The sequence below is a fragment of the Pectinophora gossypiella genome, chromosome 29, assembly GCF_024362695.1.
Source record: "Pectinophora gossypiella chromosome 29, ilPecGoss1.1, whole genome shotgun sequence".
Lineage (NCBI taxonomy): Eukaryota > Metazoa > Arthropoda > Insecta > Lepidoptera > Gelechiidae > Pectinophora > Pectinophora gossypiella.
Window position 1 is genome coordinate 5,608,592 of NC_065432.1, and position 22,091 is coordinate 5,630,682.

The 22,091-nt window shown below is 40.1% G+C and overlaps 1 protein-coding gene and 1 long non-coding RNA gene across 5 annotated transcripts in view; one reads left to right on the top strand and one right to left on the bottom strand.

Moving 5' to 3' along the window:
* Positions 1-22,091, bottom strand: part of LOC126379455 (guanine nucleotide-binding protein-like 1) — a 343,035-nt gene that overhangs the window by 135,722 nt on the left and 185,222 nt on the right. The gene's annotated exons all lie outside the window — the stretch shown is intronic.
* On the top strand, positions 3,773-13,224 carry LOC126379654 (uncharacterized). Of its 3 annotated transcripts, none has more exons than XR_007568368.1 (3): positions 3,773-4,128; positions 4,200-4,285; positions 12,428-13,224. It is a non-coding gene; the product is annotated as an uncharacterized LOC126379654 (long non-coding RNA). The 3 variants fall into 3 exon arrangements; XR_007568367.1 differs by lacking the exon at positions 4,200-4,285 and adding an exon at positions 12,252-12,337; XR_007568366.1 differs by lacking the exons at positions 3,773-4,128; positions 4,200-4,285 and adding exons at positions 11,538-12,180; positions 12,252-12,337.

The window sequence follows — 22,091 nt, forward strand, 5'->3', positions numbered from 1 at the left end:
GTATTGAATGAGTTCCTCTAGTAATTAAATAACTTATAATGTATACCCTCATTGGGTTTTAAAAGATGTGTTGCTGTTGCAGTTTCTTGTCATTTCTTCTCCTCAGATATAACACCTTGCGAAATGACGTGAATTCAAAAATGTTACATTGAACTTCAACAAGTTTATCCATGATAATTACGTTGATTAAATGATTCTGATTTTTGTCTGTATTCATGTGTTTAGTTTTGTGCAATAAAGTATATTTGATTTGATTTTATTTGATTTGATTTCTGAAATTTCCACCGGACTTGATGTATAATTTTATTGATTTTAAGCGCGAAAATTGTACCTCATTGAGCCACTGCGATACAAGGTGAACCCTAGTGCATATAACTGGATGTTGTTAATAGCCAGTTATCCCAGCAGGCACTATCGATCCTCTCTGTCACTGACCGTAAACGTATATTTACGTTACAAAGGGCGTACACGGTTCACGGTACGTAACTCCCGTGATGGGGAAGGGTTGGGCGGCGGACTTCGGGCGATAAGCGAATAAACATAACACATTGCCAAATGACGTAGATTAAAAAAGGATAAATGGACCTTTAATATGTTTATCAAATCATATCAAATATACTTAAAACACATAATAACGGGTTCGGATTTATCTATAATTAAAACACATAATAAAGGGTTCTTACCGCGTTTGAAATAGGGATATGAAACTCCCGATATTTCGACACTGTTGCAAGTGCCACGATCACGGGATGACTGATGAGATTGGAGTGGAGTAGGTAGATCCTTAATTTAAGAACCCGTTATTATGTGTTTTACATACATACATACATACATAAACTCACGCCTATTTCCCACCGGGGTAAGCAGAGACTATAGAATTCCATTTGCTTCGATCCTAACACACTTCTTTTCTCTTCTCTAGTTACGTGTTTTAATTATGATAATAACCTTAAAACAATGTATGTTTATGTATGATAATTACGTTGAAAACACGATTTTGACTCCGATACTGTTATTTAGCAATCTAATCTTGGTGAGGACAAATCACAAAAACATTACAGGCTGATCAACAGATTGTCCATAAGATTGTGCTTCGAAGCCTTAAGCCGTTGGTCCCGGTTACTACTTACTGATGTAAGGACGTAGTCGTTACATGAGCCGTGTCTGGGGCCTTTGGCGGCTCAATAGTAACCTTGACACCAGGGTTGGTGAGGTTGGTAATCCACCTCACAACTCACACGACAGAAGAGAAATGAACGACAGATGAACTAAGTACCCACACCTCACCGAGCTTTCTGTTAGACCAACGTGATAGGTGAGCCGTATCGCCGTCTATAATGGTCGAGGCAACTATGTTAGTGCAAACTGCACTTAAGATAAATTGATAACTTTTGCTCAGGTAATCGTAAATCGCTTACAGTGCGAGAGTAGCCTTATCACAGTTCACAGATTTTCCTTTACAGCCAAGAATAGAATACTACTTACTATGTGTTTTTTTTTTAAGAGCTCTGTGGCGCAGCGGTAAACGCGCTCGGTCTGCGATTGTTGAAGTTAAGCAACTTTCGCAAAGGCCGGTCATAGGATGGGTGACCACAAAAAAAAAGTTTTAATCTCAAGCTTCTCCGTGCTTCGGAAGGCACGCTAAGCCATTGGTCCCGGCTGCATTAGCAGTCGTTAATAACCATCAATCCGCACTGGGCCCGCGTGATGGCTAAGGCCCGATCTCCCTATCCATCCATAGCAAAGGCCCGTGCCCCAGCAGTGGGGACGTTAATGGGCTGATGATGATGTTTTTTTTAAAACTAGTTATTAGATAAGCTAGTTTCAATCCAGTTCCAAAATTACTTGACAATAATTAATTACTTAAATTAAAAACATACTAACTTTTTGTTAACTATGACTTTCATTGTAATAATTATTGTAATAATTTATGATTATCTAATTTCTTGTAAGTTTTTGCATGCCACTACTACTACTACTAGGTGGATCATGAAATCCTTATACATAAAATTATTGTGACCATCTTAACTTAACCTACCTGTTTACCTGTTTGTTTTGTGTACCTGTTTTTGACCTAACATTGGCCCCGATTCCTGCAGACACCGCCTAATTTTATTTTAAGTTATATCCGTCATTTTCATATCCGTCGAAAAGGAAAGGGACGGATGATTCACAGCTCTTAATTTTAGGAAGAATGAGTAAATGAATGAATAACCCGGGCGAATCAAAATGTACGTCGCTGGTATGCAATCCGTTTGACGTGCTGTCTACTTAACTGTGTCGGGTTATTGACGGATGTAAAATTTTTAGACGGTTGGTTTAAATTTGTGCTTAAAATTGACGTGTGTTCCATAAATTTTATGCTTGTCGATTACCCGTCCCTTTCCTTTTCGGCGGATAAGAAAATGACAGATATAACTTAAAATAAAATTAGATGGTATTTACAGGAATTAGCACCATTGTATGCCTATATGGCGGGATATAGCTGGATGAAACAACTTATAATTAATATGAACGCCTATACTGTACCTATGATCCACAACAAATATATTTCATTTCATTTCATTTTGTAACAACAATGTATATCAGCAAATAAAATTATTCTATTCTATTCTAAAGAAGTAGAAGTTTTTCGATTATCAACATATTTGCACATAAGAATGTGGAGGAAGAAAAAAGTAAGATGATCCGTGCTTCAGAAGGCACGCTAACGTCGGTCCTGGTTACTTACTTGGTTGTAAGTAAGTAGTTATTACATGAGCCATGTCAGGGGCCTTTGGCGGCTCAATAATAACCCCGACACCAGGGTTGATGAGGTTGGTAATTCACCTCACAACCCATGCGATAGAAGAAGAAGAATATCCCAACAAAATTCATACGAGGCTATTTTTTTCCATGGAAAATGCGACACCCTCAGATGAAAGCGTTATACAGGATGGTGTTAGAATAAGTGTTTAGATTTCGGAGCCTTATTTTTTTTTCTTTGACGGGTTTGCTCTTGGCCCCTGACTTGCCCGAAGGCATTGACGAGGCCTAAGATGGAGCTCACCCAGAAGGTGCCTGTTCACTCTGGCCTTGAAAGCACCTTTTGCCTGACTGTGACGAAACAAACAGATGGGTTATTTATTTATGTTATTATTTATATATATAATATTTTATAGAACGCTTGCCTGTCACTTTGAGGCCGCAGGTTCGAATTTAGCACATACCTAAACCAATGATTGTCGAATTTGTTTTGCGAATTCATGTCTGGATCGTAAATGATTATCACGTGAAGGATAACATAGTGGGGAAAAATCACTTTGTGATCCCTAGTTTGGTTAGGACATTACAGGCTGATCACCTGATTGTCCAAAAAGTAAAAAGATCCGTGCTTCGGAAGGCACGTTAAGCCGTTGGTCCCGGTTATTACTTACTGATGTGAGTACGTAGTCGTTACATGAGCCATGTCGGGGGCCTTTGGCGGCTCAATAGTAACCCTGACACCAGGGTTGATGGGGTTGGTAATTCACCTCACAATCCACACGATAAACGAACAATATATAAAGGTTATAGGGAGTGTAACGACTACTTACATCAGTAAGCAGTAACCGGGACTGACGATTTAACGTGCCTTCCGAAGCACGAATCATTTTACTTGTCTTGTAACGGCATTTCGGACCAACGAGCCTTGTAGCGACATCTTGTGGTTTCTAGCGATATATCGTTGTTTTATATTTTACCCGCAGGAAATCACAGATGGCGCTGCAGGGTTATCGATGGGCCCGAATATTTTTAATTATTTCATTTTCTTCAAAATTTGGTATATTAAAATTATCTGCAACATTTATTTTTGATATATTATAATTATATTGTTTAAATTTTGGGATCAAACAAGTCGATCGATTGTTGTCGTTGATTCGGCGAATTTATGGTTTGGTAGATTTTATTTTGGTTGGCAACATTGTTGGTTCTTGTGTCAGACTGACAGCTGGCTGAGCTGAGAGACAGGTTATGGAAAGTGGGGACGTCGCGAGAGCGCCGGAGACTCCACTGCCGTAACAATAATGTGGGCAAATTAAAAGCCACGATTTATCGGCGACATCAAGAGCCGATGTCTCAATTTAAATAAACAACTTAACCGAGATGGTGAGTCCTCGCAATTCTTCGTGCATATTTTTGCACCAACTTTGTGATAACCTCGAGGTCCTTGTTTTCAGCAACATCACTGAAATCCCATCACCGAAGGTCCAGTGGGTGGGATTAGGTTTCATCCGAGCGATGCCCAACTATCCCGGATGAACCTGTAAGTTATTTTCTTTGTTTTACACTCGTGAGTTGCCTTGCCACGCTGTCAGCTGAACCACATGCTAATCATTGCCATTCCTTGTTGCAGATGGGGTTTTTGTTTTTCTTTAAGTTTTTAACGTTTTAAAGTTTTAACGTTTTTGCCAGTTTTCAACGTCTAACGTTTTGCAAGTTTTAATCTAAGAAGAAGTTTATGATTGGATCAGACTATTTCAACAAATTTTTGTGAATGAAGATTGCTACTGTTTTCTTCTGCGTTTGCAAGTTATTTCAAGCTTCTTTCGGCGGAGCTTGCCTTGGTTGTTTGCACGTCGAAGCTTTCCTTTGTGCGGCGCGCATGTGGATGTGCCGCGCCTCTCCTTTTGTCAACACTCCGGATAAGGCCCGGTGAAGGACTGCGAGGTTGACCGGTGGACGTGCAGCCCGCCAGCTGCGTAACAGTTGGCCCGCTGCGCCGCCATCGTCCAGCACGCCCTGGCCTGAGCCGGCCTCATCACCTGTACGGTATTCCGGAACGCCTCAGGTAGGCCTGATAGTCGGAGGTCCTCGAGTAAGGGAGGTGCCTACAGGTGTACGGACAGTGTTTTTAAACATAGTGATATCCCATGGTTGTTACGGAGTGACAATTAACCTGACGGACCAAAGCGCGACCTGTCTCCCTCCATAGGGTGTTCACCTACCTATGGTTGTACTTGTTAATTAAATGTTATAAGAATATACATTGTATGGATTCAAAGGGAGTTTTCTTTGTCTCATGCTCACCGGTCTATAACATCTAGCTGTGCCCTTCAGGTAAACACCACTTTATAAATTTCTGAAACATATCTGCATTTTCATAACACCATTTCCTATTTACCTACCTTCCTATAAGGTAAGCAAAAATCTAGTGTTTCAGTGGCGCCCTTCTTGGTGAAATTGTCGCTCTGTACAACCATTTTAGAATATAAGTGGTGTTGGCATAAACTTTAAGAATAAATTTTGTGAAAACAGTGTATTTTTTAATAAAAAAAGTGATGGGATTTTGTGTGAATTGTTTGTGTTTTGTTTGCATCTTAGGTTAAGTTGTGTTTGTCTTAGCATAAGTAAAGTTATAGGCCTCCTATTAGAGACCTAACTTAATTACTTATTTTGTTTTTATTTACAATAAGTTAAAACCCAAATTTATGGCCTACATGGTTTATTCTAGGGCTTATTGATATTTTATTACTACATTTACCTATTTTGTGTTTTTTTTAACCTTGTTTATATAAATTACAGGTTAAAACCAATTTAGAACATTATTTGATGCTTACTAGCAATTATTATTACCAGTATTGTGTTTTTTTTTGGTAAAATTTGGACTTATAAAAATTTACCAACAATAAAATTTTCTTAACATATTTAATTAAAAAAAAAACAATTTCACATTTAAAAACAATTATAATATATTACTTTCTAGTTATTTTTTTTTAAACATTTATAACAGGACATTGATTAGAAATTTATATTTTGTAACTTTGCTTCATCATCATATTGAGAGTTGTGCCGCTGCTTGGCAAACATTTTTCTTATTTGTTTTTTTAGAAAAAATTATAGATTTGTCTTTCAATATCAACTTTATTGAGTATTCAGTAGAAAACTTGCTTTACCATCTTTACATATTCATAACATAATTACTTACAACAATATATTTACTTGACAATAAACATTGAATATATTTAGAACATAACCTTAAACAAAATTAATTAAAAAACACTGTTGTTTCTTTTATTGTGAAAATTTATTACAGGGATAAAAAGAATTGATGTTGTGTGATAATTACACTTATTTGGACTATATTTAATGAAAATTTTGTACATATATTAGATAATAAGTTTTGGAGGCAGACGGGTACATTTTGAGATATAAATTTACTTCAGTTTACTTCAAACCTCTTTTCAATCTTGAAATTATAACTCTGAAACACAACCATGGATATCCAAACGGTTTATTTACATTCACTGCTCCGTGATGAGTTAGTATATGAAGTGAGTATTCGTGCAGAAGCACCGGCTGATACTGTTCTAAATTTGAAGAAACAGCTTAGGGAGTTGATCACTGGTTTCTCTCCGGATGAAATAATGGATGATGAACGAACACCACAGGCAGAATTCCCAATCATCACCGAAAAGCTGAAGGAGCTGCAGGCAAAACTTGATTTAGCAGTGAAGTCTAGGGACCGTCATCACCTTATGCGTGCTAAGGCTTTGTATAATCATCTTCATCACCGTCTTGAGCGTGTAGTATGCACGGAGTCTGTCGATAGGGACATAAAATTGAAGCTGAATAAAAATCTTATAGCTTGCGGTCACTCATTGGACAAATTGTTGACAACAAAAAACGTCATCGACCCAGAAGAGGAAAACAGGGGAAAAGGGACAGATGGTTCAGCAATTAATTTAATGAAGTGGAACATTAAGTTCGACGGCCGTACGAGTCCACATACGTTCTTGCAGTCGATAAGTGAACGCGCCTCAGCGTTCGGGGTTAGTGACAATGTACTTTTCAGGTCCGCCTTTTGTTTCTTTTCGGACCAAGGTCTTCTATGGTACAGAGGTGTTAAGGAGCAGGTTTCGTCTTGGCAGGAATTGAGTGAGCTTTTAGTCCAAGAATTCGCACCCGTTGATTTTGATTATCGTTTGCTGGGGGAGATTAGAGCTCGCACCCAAGGACAGGATGAATCAACACACATCTATTTTGCAGTCATGAACTGTATGTTTTCACAATTGAAACGACCACTTTTGGACAGTGACAAATTTGAAATTTTAATACATAATATTAGACCCATTTTTCGAGAGCAGTTAGCATTGCACGACATAGCTACGATAGCTGAATTAAAAGAAAAATGCCGAAAAATAGAATCTGCGCGACAAATGACACAGCTGTTTGTCGAACCACCTAAGCAGTCTAGTTTAAACAGTGACTTCGGATACAAAGGCAAAACAAAACCTATAATGCCAGTCAGCGAATCCGCTGACGTTAGGGAAACCGAACATGTCTCGGCAGTTGAGCCACCAATTCAGGCTCAAACTTTTAGGCAGCGACAACCGCCAAGTAATGAAAAGCCTAGTAGTTATCCTAATACAAAATCTGCGGCTAACAAATCAGTTTTTTGTAAAAGATGTAAGGTGTCTACTCACTCAACCGCAAGGTGTAGGGACAAGACAGTCAAATGTTTTAAATGCGGTCATTTAGGGTTTACGGTGAGGTCGTGCCCTAAATGTAACAACCCAAAAAACTAGGTTGCTCGGACAATAACGCCGATCCTCCATCGAAGGTCGAAGATGGGGATTGGAAACAATGGTTACAGATAGTAACTAATTATTTTAAGCTTAACAACGTAGCTTCCGTTTTGTTCGAGCCCAATGATGATGACGTTCGACCATATTTAAAACTTAATGTCCTGGATTTGTCAATTTATGGATTACTGGATTCAGGTGCAGCAATTTCAATTTTAGGAAATGGAGCACATGCATATTTTGAATCTTTAGGTTTTACAGTGCAATCTGGGAAAGAAACTAATGTTACTGTTGCGGATGGTTCCCAATGTACCTCTACAGGATTTTTAATGTTGCCCATTACATTTAATGGTGTAACCAAAATATTGAAATTCTTTATAATACCCAGTATTAAATTAAATGTTATTTTAGGCGTAGACTTTTGGCGGGCATACAATTTAATGCCACAAATTTTTGAAAGTGTTTCCTACATGAGAGGTCCACAAAAGTTTTTAGAAATGCCAGTCAACTCTATACAGGCCTATGAAAGTCTTCCCAATGAACACAAGGAGTTAGCGGAGCTAATGATATCGAAATTTCATGACATTTCTTTTGAGCGCAAGGGTTTAGGTAGGACGCATCTTACGCAGCACGTCATCGACACTGGGGTTGCGCCACCGGTCAAGTGTAGACCTTATCCCATGTCACCGGAAAAGCAGAAGGAACTACATAGGGAGTTGGACAAGATGCTGGAGCTGGACGTTGTCGCCCCGAGCGAGAGTCCTTGGAACAATCCAGTCCTTATGGTTCCTAAAGCTGACGGTACATGGCGATTTTGTCTGGACTGCCGGAGGCTCAACTCTGTGACGAAAGGCGATGCTTATGCCATTCCTTACATACCCCAGATATTAGATAGCCTCAAGAATGCCAAGTACATCAGTTCTGTGGATTTTAAATCGAGCTTTTGGCAAATTCCACTCGACCCTAGCTCACAGGAGAAGACGAGTTTCACAGTGCCTGGTAGGGGGTTGTTTAAATTTAAAGTTATGCCATTCGGCCTATGCGGAGCTCCTGCTCGCCAACAACGGCTCATGGACATGTTGTTTGGACACCCTTTCTGCAGTGACGTAACTAAAGGCATGATATTCGTGTACATCGACGACATTATAGTAGTTGCTGAAGATCTAGAAACGCACATACTTCTTTTAAAACGGCTTCACGAAAGAATACAGAGCGCCAATTTAACAATCAACTTTGAGAAGAGCAAATTCTTCCGCAACTCTTTGAAATATCTGGGATATGTAGTGGATGAGTTTGGACTTAGAACGGATCCCGATAAGGTTCGTGCTGTTCTGGAGTTCCCGGTACCCAAAAGTTCGAAGGAACTAAAAACCTTTTTAGGTGTTTGTTCTTGGTACCGTAGATTTATTAGGAATTTCTCCACCATTGCGGCACCCTTACACGCTCTTACCAGCTCAAAAACTAAATTTATCTGGAACCAGGATGCAGAAAACGCTTTTGACACTTTAAAAAACACATTAGTTTCAGCTCCAATTTTAGCCTGCCCTGATTTTAGTAAACCATTTTCAGTTCACTGCGATGCATCGAATTTTGGCGTAGGAGGTGTGTTAGCGCAGAACATTGATGGCCATGACCGCCCTATCGCTTATATCAGCAGATCCCTTAACAAAAACGAACGTAACTATAGTGCTACCGAAAGGGAGGCGTTAGCAGTTGTGTACGCGGTTGAGAAATTTGAACCATATTTAGGTAGTAGACCATTCACCGTCGTAACCGATCACGCTTCACTTAGGTGGTTCATGAATTTAGAGAATCCTACAGGACGCTTAGCTCGTTGGGGTTGTAGGTTATCCCAATTTAATTTTACGATTGAGCACAGAAAAGGGAAGGATAATGTCGTCCCTGATGCCCTCTCACGATTGCTGCATGTGGATGCCATCGATGCTCCAAATGCAGGAACCGGTGATGAGTGGTATGATAAGGTTTTTTCTGGTTGTACGGCTTATCCCAAAAATTATCCCAATTATCGCGTCGAAAATGGTACTCTACTACGATACAGCAAGGGTAAGTATGCCTTGACTCAGGAGTTTGATTGGAAGATTGTTGTGCCAAAGTCAAACCGTCTGCAGGTCATGTCCGAAAACCACGAACCACCGACCTCGGCACACCTCGGAGTGTTTAAAACGCACCGTAGGTTGTGTTTGAGGTATTTCTGGCCAGGAATGTACCGCGATGTGCTTGATTTTGTCAACAAATGCCGTATTTGTTCCGCTTATAAGCACAGGACCAAACTCACTCCTGGGATCATGGGTCAGCCTAAGCAATGCTATAGGCCGTTTCAAGCTGTATCCGTAGATTTGGTAGGACCTCTTCCACGATCACGTTCGGGTTACATGCACCTTTTAGTAGTAACATGCTGTTTTTCAAAGTACACCATGTTATTTCCACTTCGTCGAGCGACTAGTGCTGCAGTAGCTAAAAACTTTGAGAATTATGTGCTTCTAGCTCACGGGATTCCTGAAACCGTAATTACCGACAATGGGGTTCAATTCACGGGATCAGAATTCAGTGGCCTTCTCAAGAAGTACAATATTCCACGAGTTCACTACGGGCCTAGGTATACGCCACAGATTAACATGGTGGAAAGGTACAACAAAACAGTCATGACAGCTGTTTCGTCTTATGTAGCTGACGATCATAGGACATGGGATCTTAATTTATTTAAGGTGCAGTTTGCATTAAATAGTGCGGTGAACGAAACCACTGGGTTTAGTCCATTCTTTTTAGTCCATGGCCGGGAACCAATTATTAACGGTTCTTTTTATAATGATGACAGGGAATATGAGATCTCTATGCCAAGGGACGAGTATGCGGGTGAATTTGGGGTCCTTCGGGATATTTTTAATAAGGTTCGAGTTAATATCGAGAAGGCTCACACGACGAACGCGAAGTACTACAACCTGCGACGCCGTAACGTTAATACTTTGCGCGAAGGTCAAGTAGTGTGGCGGAAAACGTACGTACAGAGTGACGCCGCAAATTTTAAAGCCTCGAAACTTGCCCCGAAGTACGAGCAGTGCGTAGTCAAAAAAGTTTTATCACCCTTGGTGTACGAATTAGTTTCATTTAGTGGCAAGAACTTAGGTTCTTGGCACATAAAGGATATAAAAGTTTAATTTCCGAATTGCCCTGTATTCCCCTAGTTGTATTTTTTTTTAAAAACATTTTACCGGCTTGGATCTTTGTTTTGGCTCAATTTAAATTTACATTTATAAAGCAAGTTAGTATTTTTTCCTTTTCATGGTTAGCTTTGATAACATTTTGTATTAGAAAAATAAAACTTTGGTGTGCTTACTTGTGTCAAAAGGACCAAGTAACAACCTATTTATAACTGACATGTTTTTTTTAAGTAGTCTTTTGATTTATAAAATCACTAGATTAACTAAGATTTTATAAATGTTTTATGTTTAATGTTTATTTTTAGTGTGTTTATGGTGCGCTGATAAGGCCCATACACACTAGCGTCTGCAACGCAGCGTTTTTATGAACGCCCAATATAGCGTTTCATATTTTTATGTTTTTTTTGTATAGGCGATTATAGCCAACTATTTAAGATAGTTTTCATGTTGCTCGTGACAACATTTTTTAGGCCTAATAGAAGCCATTTATTATAAAATTATTTTAAATTAAATTAAGATTAGAAACCTCTTTAGGTTACTCATTGTTTTTTTCCTTTTCGACGGAGCGGGTAGTGACTCCTTAAATAAGCCTCTAGCAACTGTTGTTTTGTTTTTTGTCTTTGTCTTTAGAATTGGGATATCGAGTGACACTATGAGAGTCGTCAGCTCATCAGGGGTATGAATGTGGGTGACACCCAGTGAAATGGATACTGGGTGCTACTATATGAAAGAAGTGAAAGGTGATCAATGAATGGTGATGAATAACAGGTCGGGGTAATTGTTGTGCTTAGGGTCGTGCCGTTTAGATGTTTGAGTTGTGCTTCGTTACGTTTTTTTTTATAAATTGTTTTGTCGTCTCGTCTTTAGAGACAGTTTTTTAAATTTCGACTGGTTGTGCGCTCCAGGCTCTATGGCTGAGGGCAGCCGTGTTTCTCACCCAGTTCGAAACCTCTCGTGGGTAGGGGGGTATTGTAACGAAGCATTTCGGACCAACGAGCCTTGTAGCGACATCTTGTGGTTTCTAGCGATATATCGTTGTTTTATATTTTACCCGCAGGAAATCACAGATGGCGCTGCAGGGTTATCGATGGGCCCGAATATTTTTAATTATTTCATTTTCTTCAAAATTTGGTATATTAAAATTATCTGCAACATTTATTTTTGATATATTATAATTATATTGTTTAAATTTTGGGATCAAACAAGTCGATCGATTGTTGTCGTTGATTCGGCGAATTTATGGTTTGGTAGATTTTATTTTGGTTGGCAACATTGTTGGTTCTTGTGTCAGACTGACAGCTGGCTGAGCTGAGAGACAGGTTATGGAAAGTGGGGACGTCGCGAGAGCGCCGGAGACTCCACTGCCGTAACAATAATGTGGGCAAATTAAAAGCCACGATTTATCGGCGACATCAAGAGCCGATGTCTCAATTTAAATAAACAACTTAACCGAGATGGTGAGTCCTCGCAATTCTTCGTGCATATTTTTGCACCAACTTTGTGATAACCTCGAGGTCCTTGTTTTCAGCAACATCACTGAAATCCCATCACCGAAGGTCCAGTGGGTGGGATTAGGTTTCATCCGAGCGATGCCCAACTATCCCGGATGAACCTGTAAGTTATTTTCTTTGTTTTACACTCGTGAGTTGCCTTGCCACGCTGTCAGCTGAACCACATGCTAATCATTGCCATTCCTTGTTGCAGATGGGGTTTTTGTTTTTCTTTAAGTTTTTAACGTTTTAAAGTTTTAACGTTTTTGCCAGTTTTCAACGTCTAACGTTTTGCAAGTTTTAATCTAAGAAGAAGTTTATGATTGGATCAGACTATTTCAACAAATTTTGTGAATGAAGATTGCTACTGTTTTCTTCTGCGTTTGCAAGTTATTTCAAGCTTCTTTCGGCGGAGCTTGCCTTGGTTGTTTGCACGTCGAAGCTTTCCTTTGTGCGGCGCGCATGTGGATGTGCCGCGCCTCTCCTTTTGTCAACACTCCGGATAAGGCCCGGTGAAGGACTGCGAGGTTGACCGGTGGACGTGCAGCCCGCCAGCTGCGTAACAGTTGGCCCGCTGCGCCGCCATCGTCCAGCACGCCCTGGCCTGAGCCGGCCTCATCACCTGTACGGTATTCCGGAACGCCTCAGGTAGGCCTGATAGTCGGAGGTCCTCGAGTAAGGGAGGTGCCTACAGGTGTACGGACAGTGTTTTTAAACATAGTGATATCCCATGGTTGTTACGGAGTGACAATTAACCTGACGGACCAAAGCGCGACCTGTCTCCCTCCATAGGGTGTTCACCTACCTATGGTTGTACTTGTTAATTAAATGTTATAAGAATATACATTGTATGGATTCAAAGGGAGTTTTCTTTGTCTCATGCTCACCGGTCTATAACATCTAGCTGTGCCCTTCAGGTAAACACCACTTTATAAATTTCTGAAACATATCTGCATTTTCATAACACCATTTCCTATTTACCTACCTTCCTATAAGGTAAGCAAAAATCTAGTGTTTCAGTCTCCACCGGGATTTGAACCCGGGACTTCCGGATTTCAAGCGCAATGCTCAACCACTGGACCTCGGAGTCGTTGATTGATTAAATTAGTAGGCAGCAAAAGAGAAAATTTGGAATATCTCAGAACATCCTGTAGAAGGGTTTTCAATGTAACGGACAAATTTATTAGAAAACGACACCTGTATCTTTCGTCCCTTTCGCACCCAGCGGATTGCAATCTGAAACAAAAAGAGACAGATATATTAATATTAGGATTAATGGTATTCATATACTTGATACTGAAAATACTTTTAACATTTATATATGACCTGATCTTTCGGGGTAAGGAAAAATGAGTCGATTCCCAATGGGGATAATGTCGAAAATCACTTTGTGTCACCTTTGTTCGGCAAGGATATTGCAGGCTTGAATCACCTGATTGTCTGAAAAAGTAAGATGATTCCGTGCTTCGGAGAGCACGTTAGGCCGTGGATCCCGGCTATAGACACCTCTTGCAGCTGTCAGCGTGAAATAGCGTTTACCCACAGCCAACAAACACATACACCATAACCGCCCGACTATATCCCAATTGGGGTAGTCAGAGGTACATCCAATACAAGATGAACTAAGTACCCACGCCTCACCGAGCTTTCTGTTAGACCAACGTGATAGGTGAGCCGTATCGCCGTCTATAATGGTCGAGACAACTGTGTTAGTTATTTTTTTGACGTGACTTATTGTAGATTTGCCGCAGATGGCATTAACAATACAATACAATACAATACAAATACACTTTATTGCACCAAACTAAAAATAAATAATTACAAAAAGTCTCTTAATTAAGTACATGGCAAATGGCGGCCTACTTAACTACATTAACTACTTGGCCGGACAAATGGGGAGCGCTGAAGGCTCTCACCCGGTACAACGTTTAAGACAACAGGTCTGAGGGTGCCCAGTTGGGCGCGAACCTCGGCTAAGGGCGTCGTCTGAGAGGAAAAATATTTGAAAGAATTAATCGAGTGTGTCGATAGCGGTAAGCGCTGATTGAGGGGAATCGTCGACCACGCCGGCGGGGTCGGTATCGGCTGTCACTAACACCCTGTATTTGTATTATGCACTTAGTACTCCATTGGGTACTATGTTTACAAGGGATGGCAAATGTGATGAAGATATAGAAAGGAGAGTGAGACTGGGTAATTCAGTGAATGGGGCAATGCACGCAGTTGTTAGTAACCAATGTATCTAGCAAGATGCGAGGATGGCTGTTCACAATGCAGTGCTTGTCCCTACGCTGAAGTACGGTAGTGAATGTTGGGTATGGCAGAAGAAGCATGAAAGTAGGATCAATGCCGTAGAAATGAGGTCTTTGCGTAGCATCTGCGGTGTGAAGTTGAGTGATAGAGTGAGAAACAGTGTGATTAGACAGAGATGTGGTGTAAAAGACGATATAGTGACTAGGATTGAGAAGGGAATGTTAGGTTGGTTTGGACACGTAGAGCGGATGAAGGATAATAGAATTGCAAAAGCGGTATATAAATCGAAAGTTAATGGTATGGCTGGCAGAGGAAGACCGAGAAGGACTTACGATGACCAAATTGGAGATGTCCTTAGAAAAGGTTCAATACGATCTACTCTGAACCGGCGTGCGTGTATGTAGCGATTGATGAATGTGGAGGAAGCAAGAGAAGTGTGTCAGGATCGAAGCAAATGGAATTCTATAGTCTCTGCTTACCCCGGTGGGAAATAGGCGTGAGTTTATGTATGTATGTACTCCACGCCTCACAGAGCTTTCTGTTAGACCAACGTGATAGGTGAGCCGTATCGCCGTCTATAATGGTCGAGTCAACTGTGTTAGTGAAAACTGCACTTGAGATAAATTAATAACTCATTGGCACAAGTCCGGTACCGGGATTCGAACCCGCTCCATAGTAAACGCAAATATTTTCGCCTCTTTAGCGTCAGCTAACTCTATATTGAGAGAAATTTTCAAACACACACACACACACACACAAAATCCAATATACGTAAACAATTCGCATGTGTGCGCTTTACCGAACAAAGAGCTCCTAACAGCGCATGCGTGGAACGACAGAGATAGGGCTACGGTCGAATCTCATTCAAATGCACGTGTAGAAAAGGGACAGGTATAGTCATAAATTTAAATGAGCACGATAATATTTATGTTAGTGTGCGTACATTTAATAATTATACTGTAGTTGGGGATAGCATCGCGCTAGGAGCGTTCTGGGGTAGGCAGGGAGGTACGAATTTAGCTTTCTATACTACAATGAGACTCCTTAGCATTATCCCGTTTTTAAAGTCCCGTCCGAGACAGACTTTTAACCGACTTCAAAAAAAGAGGAGGTTATCAATTTTCGTATACTATTATGTTGGAATAGCATAAAATTTAATTCACAGATGTATGTATGTAAACAGCCTCCGTGGTCTAGTGGTTAGGGCGCTAGACTCACGATTTGGAGATCCAGATTCGATTCCCGATGGGGACATTGTCGAAATCACTTTTGTTCGGTGAGGACTTTTCAGGCTTGAATCACTTGTTTGTCCGAAAAAGTAAGATGATTCCGTGCTCCGGAGGGCACGTTAAACCGTTGGACCTATAAACATTGCTACCTATCTGGTCTTCTAAAAGTGTACAATATATTTTTTTAAGTCATAAATTTTCAACTTGCTACGGCGCGTAGCAATTGCTACGATATTCTTCTATTTTGCTACGTCGTAGTAAGAGGCAAAAAGACCTCGGTATTTCTAACAAATGCATTAATGAATGTACTAGGTAACTCGTTATTAGTAATTCACACCTGTGCCCAGCAGTGGGACGTATACAGGGTGTTAGTGATATCGTAACGAAAACTTTGATTGATGATTCAGACCATGTTTCTGAGTTGATATCAAGTGGAATTTTCCGTCGCAAAAGTGTGGAATGGTAAATAATTCAAATAATAAAATTGTCATGAATTTTCCGACAGGAAAAAAAAATATGGAACACACGTCAAACGGTTTGCATACCAGCGAGATGTCTATTCCGTCCATCCCTTGCCTTTTCGGATAACAAAATAACGGGTATAACTTAAAATAAAATTAGGAGGTGTCTGTAGGAATCAGAGCCATTATTTCTTACTATCATCATCACCAGCCCAATTAACGTCCCCACAGCTGGGGCACGGGCCTTCCCTATGAATGTATAGGGAGATCGGGCCTTAAACCATCACGCGGGCCCAGTGCGGATTGATGGTTATTAACGACTGCTAATGCAGCCGGGACCAAGGCCTTAACGTGCCTTCCGAAGCACGGAGGAGCTCGAGATGACAACTTTTTTTTTGTGGTCGCCCATCCTATGACCGGCCTTTGTGAAAGTGCTTTACTGCAACAATCGCAGACCGAGCGCGTTAACCGCTGCGCCACCGAGCTCCTCATTTCTTACTAATTTCTTACTTATTATTTGACAGATTCTAAAGTCTGTTTTATATTATATATTATATTTTTTTAATTAATTTTATTATTCATTTTTCTCTTTGAGTGTCCATGTTGTCTTTCTGCTCTGTTCACCCCATAAGGGATTATACGGTTTTCTCCGTCAATATGGCGGAACCGCCTTTCTCGTGTCAAGGCATCTTCATTGGAGAAGGCATCTAATCCAAGATTACCCGTCTTAAGGGCTATCGTCTTTTATACTTTATATCAAGTTATCAGCCGCCGTGGTCTAGTGGTTAGAGCGTTAGGCTCACGATCTGGAGGTCCGGGTTCGTATCCCGATGGGGATATTGTCGAAATCACTTTGTGAGACTGTCCTTTGGTAAGGACTTTATAGGCTTGAATCACCTGATTGTCTGAAAAAATAGATTCCGTACTTCGGAGGCCGCGTTAAGCCGTTGGTCCCGGCTAGAAGCCGTAAAAATACATCCACTAACCCGCATTGGAGCAGCGTGGTGGAGTATGCTCCATACCCCATCCGGTTGATTGAGGGGAGGCCTGTGCCCAGCAGTGGGACGTATATAGGCTGTTTATGTATATCAAGATGATAAAAACTTAGTTACATGCACGAAACTTTCCTTTTACCGATTACTTAATTTTTCCGAAACTTTTTACATACACCGTGCAGTTTTGTTGCCTCTCACTTTGAGGTCGCAGGTTCGAATCCAGCACAAGCCTAAACCAATGATTGTCGAATCTGTTTTCAAATTCATGTTTGGATCATAAATAAAGATAGATTTCGAATTTAAAAAAGTGCTTACGTGTTTTTTATTTCAAGGCAACGATACGAACTGCATTTCCTCTTATATCCTGGACCTCTTATATCCCTGCCTACCCTCAAGGGATACATGATTAAGATCGGACAGATAAGCACGCAATCTCCATTCTCTGTAAGTGGGTATTGGCGTTTTTCTAAGGTCTAATAACATGTGACCCTTAGAAGAGCCAATCTGTAAACAGACTCCTGAAATTGATACCCTTTTGGACCCTTTCAATTGTGCAAAATAAAACTTATTTATAGGATCCCTAAATCGTACCTGGTGCAACGTATAACGCTGGCTGTTCAACGCAGAAACGCAGCCAACATTCAAATTCAAAAATATCTTTATTCAGTTGGTAACATAGTTATGTCGTGGCCAGGGGGGTTAAAATGGCCACATCGAAGCAATTCATCTAAGAAAGCAATATTGCTATTTGACATTTATTGTGTGCATTGCGTACTTACTTTTATAAAAAAAAAAAAAACATTTATTTTCAGACTACACAGACTACAGTTCATAGATATGTCAAACGCAAATGTCAAATTGCAACATTGCTTTCTTAGATGAATTGCTTCGATGTGGCCATTTTAACCCCCCAGATCATAGAATTGATCATTTCATGATGTGCTCGATCATTTCATGAAATGGTCATAATTATTTCATGAAATAGAATATCATTCGTTGGCCACATCATGATGTAGTTAGGTCAGATCAATCAACACAAAACGTTTAACGACATTAGCAACTAAATGCATGATTACTTCATGATATGGCCAAACGTTGGCGATCATATCGTAAAATTAGTAACATTATCCACCGATAGTGGCGCTGGTGTCGATTATATTTAAAACTTGATTGATATTATAATCGATGAATCAATGTTATTGTTCAATTTTCCATATCGAATAGGTACATAATTTTGAACCTAAGAAATTAATCGACTATTCGCATTTTTATTACACCACATAGCATGGACACCGCCTACATTAACGATATGGTCAAACGTTGATTGATATATCATTAAACGTTGACGTTTCAACGATATGGTCAACTTCAGTTGGTCATTTCATGAAATATGGCCATTTCAAAAAATAGTCGATGACATCATGAACTGATCAATTTTACGATCTGGCCACGACAATTACACTTTGAATCGTCAATTTTTACATAACGAACGTCTCATCTGCCTAAAACTACTACTATAAAAAAACATCAACAATTTTGCTCTGGAGCCCAAAGTTTCCACTGCATTACCCCCAAATCCAACATAGCGTGAAGGCAGTCGGTTGCTATTGTCTTTATCATTGGGTTAAGTAATTAGGGGCGTTTTACTTTTTTATTGCTAAAGTTGTTACAACCCTTTAGCTAGGGGTGGGTTCGAAGCTGTTATTTATAATACTTAAATATTAGCTTCGATAGGTAACAGAATAAGTATGTAGCCAATACCGGCTCAATATCGTGGTTCAGTGGTTTGAGCGTTCCGGAGGTCCCGGGTTCAAACCCGGTGGGTACATATCACGAAAATCACTTTGTGATCCCTAGTTTGGTTAGGACATTACAGGCTGACCACCTGTTTGTCCGAAAAGTAAAAAGATCCGTGCTTCGGAAGGCACGTTAAGCAGTTGGTACCGGTTATTACTTACTAATGTAAGTACGTAGTCGTTACATGAGTCATGTCAGGGTCCTATGGCGGCTTAGTAATATAACTAGTATTGATATTAGGATACATTTATACTAAAGTAATCACATCACTACTCAACTTTATAAGGGTTGTACAAACGGGTAGTATTTACTTTATCACTTTGGGTTTAATTTCATTCTACTACTGTATTTCTGAGTAAATACGGGCTTCAGTGTTGCCAGAGTAACCGAAATAATTAAATAATTGGACAAGTAATAAGTACAGGCCTTCCCACTAGCTAATAGAAGCTACTTTGGCCTTTGAATCGCTTTGATGAAAAGGGACGACAAATACTAACTTTATGGCGTAATCTAACACACTCAGAACTGTGAAGATTGTCCCCGATTCCTGCAGACACCTCCTAATTTTATTTTAAGTTATACCTGTCATTTTCATATCCGCCTAAAAGGAAAGGGACGGCTGATTGACAGCTCTTAATTTTAAGAAGAATGAGTAAATGAATGAATAACCCGGGCGAATCAAAAAGATATCTCGCTGGTATGCAAACCGTTTGACGTGCGCTGTCAACATAATTCTGTCGGGTTATTGGCCGATGTAAAATTTTTAGACGGTTGTTTTAGATTTCTGCTTAAAATTGACGTGTATTCCATAAATTGTATGCCTGTCGATTACCCTTTCCTTTTCGGCGGATAAGAAAATGACAGATATAACTTAAAATAAAATTAGTTGTTATCTACAGGAATTAGCACTATACATACATACATAAACTGCCTATATAAGTCCCACTGCTGGGCACAGGCCTCCCCTCAATCAACCGGAGAGGGTATGGAGCATACTCCACCAAGCTGCTCCACTGCGGCTTGGTGGAGGTGTTTTTACGGCTAATAGCCGGGACCAACGGCTTAACGTGCCCTCCGAAGCACGGAATCATCTTACTTTTTCGGACAATCAGATGATTCAAGCCTGAAAAGTCCTTACCAAACAAAAGACAGTCTCACAAAGTGATTTCGACAATGTCCCCATCGGGAATCGAACCCGGACATCCAGATCGTGAGCACAATATATATGCTTTATATTTTATAAGTTGACATATTTATCCCAGTTTTCTCTTCGCGAGTTTTCCTTAACACGGATGATTGCTCTATAAACGTTTCTAAATGACATCACAGCCGCTTACTACCGATAGATGGCGGTTTTTCACCGCCATTACATAAATATCCGCCATTTTGAAAAGTAACCATTCATGGCGGGATTTTTTCCCGCGGTTCTGGTTTCGGACGTTACATTAGCACTACATTATGCGTACAAAAACCCGTATAGGGTGACCAGGGATGTATTAAGAACAACAATTTGACAACATCACGTATATGTCCCCGAAGGGGTAGCCAGAGATGTAATTTTATGCGATTTTTTTCTTATAAGTGTGCAGCGGTGAGCATATCTCAAATGACGTAAATTCAGAAATGTTACATTGACCTTCAACAAGTTTATGCATGATAATTACGTTGAATGAATGATTCTGATTTTTGATTTCACTATATCTAAAGGAGTCATTTCTTTGGCACTCCATCAGTAAAGAGATCCTCGATAACATCGCATACAGCACAATTGGGCGTATTACTTTTTTTCATCAAAACCTTGAATTTATTCAACGTCTTATGAAATATAGTAATACTAGTTTAGAATCTTCTTCTATCGTGTGGGTTGATGAGGTTAATTCACCTCACAACCCTGGCGTCAGGGTTATCATTGACCCGCCAAAGGCCCCTGACATGGCTCATGTAACGACTACTTACTTACATTAGTAAGTAACCGGGACCAACGGCTTAACGTGCCTTCACGGATCATCTTACTTTTCGGACAATCAGTTGATCAACCTGGAATGTCCTAACCAAACTAGGGATCACAAAGTGATTTTTGTGATATGTCCCCACCGGGATTCGTACTCGGGACCTCCGGATCGTGAGCGGAGGGAGTTTAGAAGTCAGGACCTTAGTTTTAATTGTTACTTGTTTGTTGTAATCATTCAATAAATCAATTAATCAATAATACTTTATTGCACAACAACATATATAAAGGACATAAACATACGAATAAAACATAAGCACAATAGGCGGCCTTATTGCTAAACAGCAATTAACATTATTCGTCATTCTTTCTTTCTTTCAATGCCCTTCTCCGGCCCTGTCTCATTCCTCTTTACGACGTCGTTTCCACCGACGACGGCTAGTACTTTACCCTGATTATTTATACCCACATCGCCGGGCTTATAGGCTTAGTTCGTAGTGAGCCCGGGCCGGTTCGAGAGGGCAAAGGTTCATAGCAATTAGTGAATGAAATGTATCGACTAATGACGTATAGAAGTTCAACTATGTTTGACTAAAGTAATCTTCTATCTATCGTGTGGGTTGTGAGGTGGATTACCAGCAAAATTAAAAAAAAATTCAAATTCAAAAATATTTATTTTTCAAAATTGGTTTACAAAGTTAGCGCTTTTTGAACGTCAAACAAAATTAAATTACATATTATGTAACTAGCTGTAAAACTACTACCACATCGGAATCTGTAACGCTGAGGGAAAGACGTGGCCAGAAAACCTCCCAGCACAGGGCCCTAGTCCTACTGTTTCATGTTTTCCTTTCTTTTTTTTTTCTTTTTTTTTTATCAACCCTGGTGTCAGGGTTACTAATAAGCCGCCAAAGGCCCCTGACATGGCTCATGTACTACTTATATGTGACTACTTATATCAGTAAGTAGTAACCGGGACCAACGGCTTAACGTGCCTTCCGAAGCCTTTCAGACAATCAGGTGATCAGCCTGTAATGTCCTAACCAAAGTAGGGATCACAAAGTGATTTTTGTGATATCTCCCTAGCGGGATTCGAACCCGGGACCTCCGGATCGTGAGCCTAAAGCTCAACCACTGGACCACAGAGGCCGTGTAAGAGGGACAAACAAACAGACAGACATAAAGTCTTTACTAC